The sequence below is a fragment of the Pinus tabuliformis genome, chromosome 2_2 (assembly GCF_031772625.1).
Source record: "Pinus tabuliformis cultivar Carrire ecotype Pingquan chromosome 2_2, CPIR1, whole genome shotgun sequence".
NCBI lineage: Eukaryota > Viridiplantae > Streptophyta > Pinopsida > Pinales > Pinaceae > Pinus > Pinus tabuliformis.
This window is the reverse complement of record NC_142300.1, coordinates 487,655,511-487,663,030: the sequence shown is the minus strand read 5'-3', so window position 1 is coordinate 487,663,030 and position 7,520 is coordinate 487,655,511.

The following is a 7,520-nucleotide window of genomic DNA, read 5'->3' as shown; positions in this document are numbered from 1 at the left end:
AAGCTGCCCAGAATAGCTCAGACTCTTTTGGTGCTCCTCGGCCCACACAAAAGGTCTCCAAACTATCCCTTATGCTCCTCAACCTCCCGTTATTGAGCTTCTTCTTCCAAATTTGTAATTTTCACACTTAATGTTTCACTTTGGATAAGAGAAATGACTCTCCATCACCTTCCTTTTATACACATAAGAAGTTCTCCTTCCAACATCCTCAATGGGCTTGTCTAGCTATCAAGAGGCTTACTAAACTTAAGTCGACCTTAAATCATTTGGTGAGAAACCACTCCATAACTTCGAAAATTTATAACTCCATTTATGAAACTTAGAATTGGATGATGTTCATTGCATAGGATTCGTCTTGATGAGAGTTATCATCCTCATCCATCACATGTCAAAATGCATTCATGGTTTTGGCCCAAATCACAATGGATATTAACTGGAACCTTGGGTTCCATGCGCACAAGCAACTATTTTGGCATTTTTCCCTCCAAACCTTGAACCCTAGGTCTTGGAGTACCTCCAAACCTAGTAAAAAATCAACATGTTCTTTCTCTATATGTCATATCATGTGTGTCTTTTACTCTTCATAAATTATGTAATTGTAGTTGTTGGATTCACTCTTAAGTCACATATTTACTAATGTTATGTGATAGCATTAGGTACCTATGAGATTGTAGACTTATCTATGTTATGTAATAACATATGGTGACTATGAAATCACAAATTTACCTACGTTATGGAATAGTAGACTGTGCATGTGATATATTGAGCTGGAATCCATAAAATGCACTCTGTTCCTTTATCTTTTCATGATTCTACTGGGGTTTGTTGTGTATTATTCTATGTTTATCCAACCCTATACACTAGGTTCCTCTCTTATATTTCTCCTTTCCATATTTAATGAATGAACAAATTTAAGTTGCATTATTTGTGTATCAGCCAGCAAACCTGAAATAGTTTTTCATGGGAATGATACATTGTTTATGTGCATCCTGGATCTTCCACTGTGAAAGGTAATTGAACCAGATTAGAAATCATTTTACATTTATCTCTTGAGGAGCAATGAATTATCTTCAAGACACAAGAAGATTTCCTAGGAAATGACCTCTCCTCAACCCAAGGGTTGTCTCTAGGAGCTACAACATCTTCTGGCACCATTGTCGGGGACAAATCAAAATATTATCACTGGGTATGACACTTGTACACCCATTAGTTAGGTGAGAAAGAGGGGGTGTGGGTTGAATATATATTATCTTGGTGAGTCAACTGTTTAAATATTCAATTGATCATCACAAGTTTAAAAAGGTCTCATGCTCACTATGACACTTCTTCACAGAAAACACCTCATGAATTCGACCCTATGGTCTCTGACCTAAAGGGGTTTTCAAAATGGCTCTTCCTGCATTCTTGTCCAACAAATTTGCCCCATTATATTTTTCTTTCGTCATTGGTTACACCCATCATGTTCCTCCATTTCAAGAAAGGTCTGCCTATTTTCCTATATTCATTGGAAGTGCATATGGAAGCCCAAACTAGCACCTTAAGGACTTTCATGAATGCATGGAGCAATAGGTTATTTTTCATGAAGATGTGAAAATGAAAATTTTCATGTATTATTTGGATATTGGTGCTAGGGTTTGGTACATAACACTACCTCATGGAAGAAAATATTCTCTGAAGAGCTTTCACATAGCATATAATGATTTTTACAAAGGATTATATCCACCAACTTCTCTGTTTAAATATTGTTGTGAATATTTTAATGTTCAAAATCTTTGCAAGATTAATGATGATGTTGAAGATATTTGTAGAGCTCAACTCCAAGAAAACATATACTTTCATCAAGTAACATTGCCAAACAATCAAGAAAAGGAAGAAGGGCACATTGTTAAGTTGCAAATAAACCCTCAGAGATTGTATTTTGTTTAAATTGTTGGTTCTCCTTTGTATGATTTGTATGACTCTGATGGTGAGTTGGGTGTTGCAGGACCACAACATTCCTAGTCAGGGGAAGCTGAACAAAAAGAGGAAGTTGACAATGGGTATAAGAAAGAGGCTCCAGTTTATGATTTACATCCTTCAGATGGAGAACAAGGTATTAGCATATTCCCAAGACAACCACAAGAAGAAAATGATTCCTAGCAAACAAAGACGGACTCTTCTTCTGAGTATATATCAACGAGTCCTAATTAGGTTTATTAGCTGATGTTTATACCTATTTCTATTCTTGAATTTCAAGAAACTCGTAATAAATTTGATGAAGACTCTCTGATTTAAGACTCATATGATTCCAAGGAGGATGACATTGTTGTAGATTTTCAAGGGGATTTTCTTACCAGCAAGTAGGGATAATATTACCAACAAAAACTTCTTCAGGAAGAGCCCAAAGTTGAAGAGCCAAGTAGTGTCAATGGCTACATTTTTTCAAAAATATTCCTACCTGGAAAATGTTCAATAAAGAGAGGTAGTTGTAAATTTTTCTCATCAATTCTATGCTCTAGTAGCTATCTATATGGCATCAGCAACAAGTTTCAATTATGGGGTATGTATTAAATGTTTTACCTGAAAATTTCAAATTCTGCATGTCTATTTCAATTGCTAACCTTCTAGAGAACATTAGCATAAGTTCTAGTACTCAGATGTTGAGATGGTATCAATGGAAGGATAAATTCACTTGGGTGAATTGAGCCTTGGATAGAAGTAGGAGTTGTACATAAATAAGATCAGTATGTGAGTGTTTAATTTCCAGTTTTTAGAAGTTGTAGTTCTACATTTCAAGTATTATGAGGAGAGGATTCCCAACAAAGAAAGTTCCATGAAGATTTTCAGGTTTTACGGGTTCAATATATTTTTGAATCCATGCCAAATGGTGAAGGCTACTAGTCTACATGTTCTCAGCACCTTGTGAGCAAGGCACTATCACCAACTGGATCCGATGTTGTCACCTATCATACCATCTTATATTTGTGTCAAATGGTCCTATTTTTCATCCCTAGTACAGAGAAGACAAGTGCATTCTTGGTTCTCTAAAGGGAAAGCCAAAAAGGAGAGTCGAAAATCAAAGGTCGAAATTAAAGGGAGAATTGAAATTTTGGGAGCCAAAATTCATAAGGAAGCCAAAAAGGGAAAGGCAAAAATCAGAGGTCAAAGTCAAGAGGAGAGATGAGATTAAGAGGCCATAGCAAATAGAGAGAGCTAAAATTTAAAGGGTGAAGCCGAAAGGGAGAGCTGAATTTCAGAGGTCGATATCTAGAAGGGAGTTGAAAAAGGAGAGTCGAAATATCAGGAGCCAATTTTTGGAATGATGGATATCGGAAATATACTCACAATATCGAGGGTTGATATTGGAAAGACCAATGGAAAGGCATATTGAGAATTTGATATTTTTGAGGCTAGAACATAAGAGACCTCAATGGTATATTTAAAAGTGGACCCGCAATGGAATATCGAAACCTAATATCGGAACCTCAGAGTTTCGTAACTCATTAATAATTAAAATTATTTAAAAAGAGATGAGGTTGCCAAGAAGGGAAATACAAAGTAAATCATCACAAAACTAAGGACCCTAGGGACCCTTTCTCTCTCCTCGAGAAAAGACAGATGGTAGCTAGTGATTGGCCCTAAGAAGATGATGAGGCAGATGATGTCAGCATGATGTGGCAGTATGGAGGACACGTGGAAATCTGTTTCAACATTTTTAGGTGGCCTAGTGTGGAAAATCCATGTGACAGATGTCACCACTCAAGAGGCACCACATGGAGATGATGACCTAAGAATGACATAATCTCAGAGGTCGAAGTTTCAGAAGGAAGAGATTTCAGAACTCCTGTATATTTGAAAATCTAAAAAAATTTCAATGAAAGGGGCTTCCGATGCATATTGGTACATGATCGTGGGAGATCCAAAGAACCCAGAACAAAGAGAAGGATGAGTGCCCAAGTTCTATGGAGCTAATTAGGAATGGAGATATCAGAACTCCATGGTAAAATATTTTTTGAAAAACATTATGATGAGAGGTGCTTCCAATTTTGAATATCATTTGGGAATGAGGACCCAAAGGACCAAGGGCACAAAATGGTCTTAGCACCTAAGTGTTATAGATAATATTGGAGCAAAGAGGCATCGTAACTTTGTTTTAACTCTAATTGGGAGAAATTCTGATGAAAGGAGCTCTGATGTGGACTGACACATGGTTATAAGGACCGAAAGTAACTAACGGTAGAGTGTGATTAGAAGGTGAAATAGGCCCCTAATAGGATCCCGAAGGTTTTAGCACCCAAGCACCAAGACACTGGTCATGACACCCAGTTATATAGTGGAATTATGATACAGGTCTAAGAGAAAAGGAGTTAAGAGCATTAGAATGTTATGATTTTGTAATGTTTATTTTAAATAGAGTTATAATGGATGAAGCCTCTGATACTATAGCCCCTAAGCATTATATCGGTGGTCATATGTAGTGGTTTTATGTAGGAAAAATAAAGGGGGTATATGCAAAAAGGATCTAGGGACATCAAAATATTGTGATTTCATAACATTCTTTAAATAAGAGTTACGATACATTGAGTCTTGATACTGTAGCGCAAATGCTACAAAAGGATGGAGGGGTCATAAAATCAGTTATGGAGCACCTCTAATGGCACCACTCCCATCCACATCTCACTCTAGAAAGAGGAAATTCAAGCAGTTAAAGGAAGAAGGCGACAGACATATTGGTAGGTAACCATAGGAGAATATTATGGTAGAGGTGTGGCCAGACCAAAGGAAATCAAAGGAATCGACATGGGAGATATTTTGCTATGTTAATCATGGCACCTCTTGTTTCTCATGTTTCAGTTAATATTGCATTTTCAATAAAAGAATCAGATATGTTATGTAATCATTAGGATAGCTAGAATATATGTATGCTTAGATAGTTGGTAGTTCAAAAAATTCTAGCGCTTTCAAGATAGTTTGGAATGTTTGTTTGGACTCTCTCCCTATAAAGGGGGAGGAAAATATCATTATAAGGGTTCTAGGTATTCCAGTTCCGGGGGCTCTATTTTCCTTTCCCTGTGGCTGTAGTTGTTTTTCATATTTCACAAGTTTGGGCCATGTGATATGTATTTCATTCTAAAAGATCAATGAAGAATTTTTAGTGACTCCAAGAATTTGGGATACAAAGTATGTGTTCTTTATCTTTATTTCATTTCATATGTGTATTTTCCTCTTCAAAAATTATGTAAATGTAGTTGCTGGATTCACTCTTAAGTTACATATTTACTAATGTTATGTGATAGTCGAGGGTACCTGTGAGATTGTAGATTTATCTATGTTATGTAATAGCATATGGTATCTATGAAATATTTACCTATGTTATGAAATAGAAAACAATACCTATGAGATATTCAATTGAAAGTGTTAAAATGCACTCCATAATTTTCGCACTCCATTCCTTTATCATTTCAGGATTTTACTGGGATTTGTTGCATAAGATTATGTGTTTATCCAACCCTCTGTACTGGGTTTCTCTCTTATATTTCTCCTTTCCATAATTACTGCAACGACAAATTTAAGTTGAATTTTTTGTGTGTCAGCCACTAGACCTGAAATGTTTACTTTTGGGAATGATACATAATTTATGTGCATCCTGGATCTGCATCTGTGAAAAATAATTGAACCAGATTAAAAATCATTTTATATTTATCTCTTCAGCATACATTGAATTATCTTCAATAGATACTAAGATTTCCTAGGCACTGACCTCTCTTGAACTCAGGGGTTGTCTCTAGGATCTGCAACAATTACCATGGTTGACAAAGGATAACGAGGGTCTATTTAGTTGGCTTTGGTTGCTTATTGTTGGCTATGGTTAGCCATGGTTTATCGTGGTTGACCCTAACTATCATCAACCATCAGTTGACCATGATTATAATGGTTTATTAGTGATAAAGAGGATAGATTATGGTGGTGTAAGCATGACCATGGATGATCATATCAACCATGGTTAGGCATGGATTGGTATGGTTTGGGTATGTTGTCTATGGTTGACTCTAGTTAAGTAGTGATGAGCATGGTCACCATATTTCACCATTTTTTAGCTAGTTTGATCATGCTTGGACATGGTCAACCAAGGTGGAACTTTGTGATCATGTTTGACCATGGTTAATATTATTTAACCATTGTTGAACTCGTTAGACAAAGGTTGACTATGGTCAACTATAGGTGACTATGGGGGACATGTTTGATCATGGTTATCAATGTTTAGCTATAGATGGCTATAGTTGACAGTGTGTGCCATGGTTGAACATGGTTAACTATGTAAATCACTTAGTCATGTTTGACCATGGTTCATTATGTTGGCCATATTAACCATGGCTAAGGATTATTTAACCAAGTTCATCATGGTTTACCATGTTTTCTATGGTTGTTTATTGTCAATAATAGATGAACATGTTGACCTTCTTTGACCATGGTTGACTAAGTATATATGGCCATGGTGACTAAGGTTGACTATAGTTATGCTAGGGTGACCCTGGATGACTATGATTGAAATTATTGACCACCTTTGACCATGGTGAGCATGTTTAACCATTGCTAAGGTTTTTTAACTCTGGTTGACTATAGTCATATATGCTTTCCTATGGTTGAACATTGTTTTTAATATTTGACTTTATAGACTATGTTTAACCATGTTGACCATGGTTAATCATTTTATACCACAATTGACTATGTAGACCACTTGACCATGCTTGACAAGGGTTGTTTATGTTGTTTATGTTGTCATTGGCTAAGGATTCTTTGACTAAGTTCACTTGGTTGACCTCAATGTCTATGCTTTACCAAGATAACTAAACTTCACCAACATTCACATTGGTATTTATTTTCAAAATGGCGACACCGATTTTTATTTGACACATTGTAATGTCAATTTTCTTAGTACTCAAAATATAACATCAATTCATGTTCATCTCATTGTCACATCATTTGTTATTCTATATATTGTGATGATGTTTTTTGTTCATCACATTAAAATGGCATTTATTGTTGATAAAATTGCGATGACATATATTATTTGTCATATTCAATGGCATTTGTTGTTTATCACATTGCAATGGTGTTTTCTACTTGACACATTGTCATGGTAGATGTTGGCTAACTATGCTTGATAAGGTTAATGAAGAGAGAAAATGATTGAGTAAAATATTGACCATAGGTGAGTATTTTAGGCCATTAGTCAAAATGATTGACAATCATTATTAATGGTTGACTATGGCTAACCATTAATGACTAGTTTAACCATGGTTTACCATTGCTAAGCTAGTTTGAGCATCGTTGACTATAGATGAACTTTTTGTTCGTGTTTAACTATAGTCATCTTATTCAGCCATGGATGCGAATATAAGTTCATAGTTGACTATGCTCAAGTATGGTTAACCATTTTTGAGTTGTTTCAAGCATGGTTGAATAAGGTTGACTATGTCTGACTTTGTTAACCATAGATAACTTGGTTTACCATGGTCAAACACAGTTAACATAGTCAA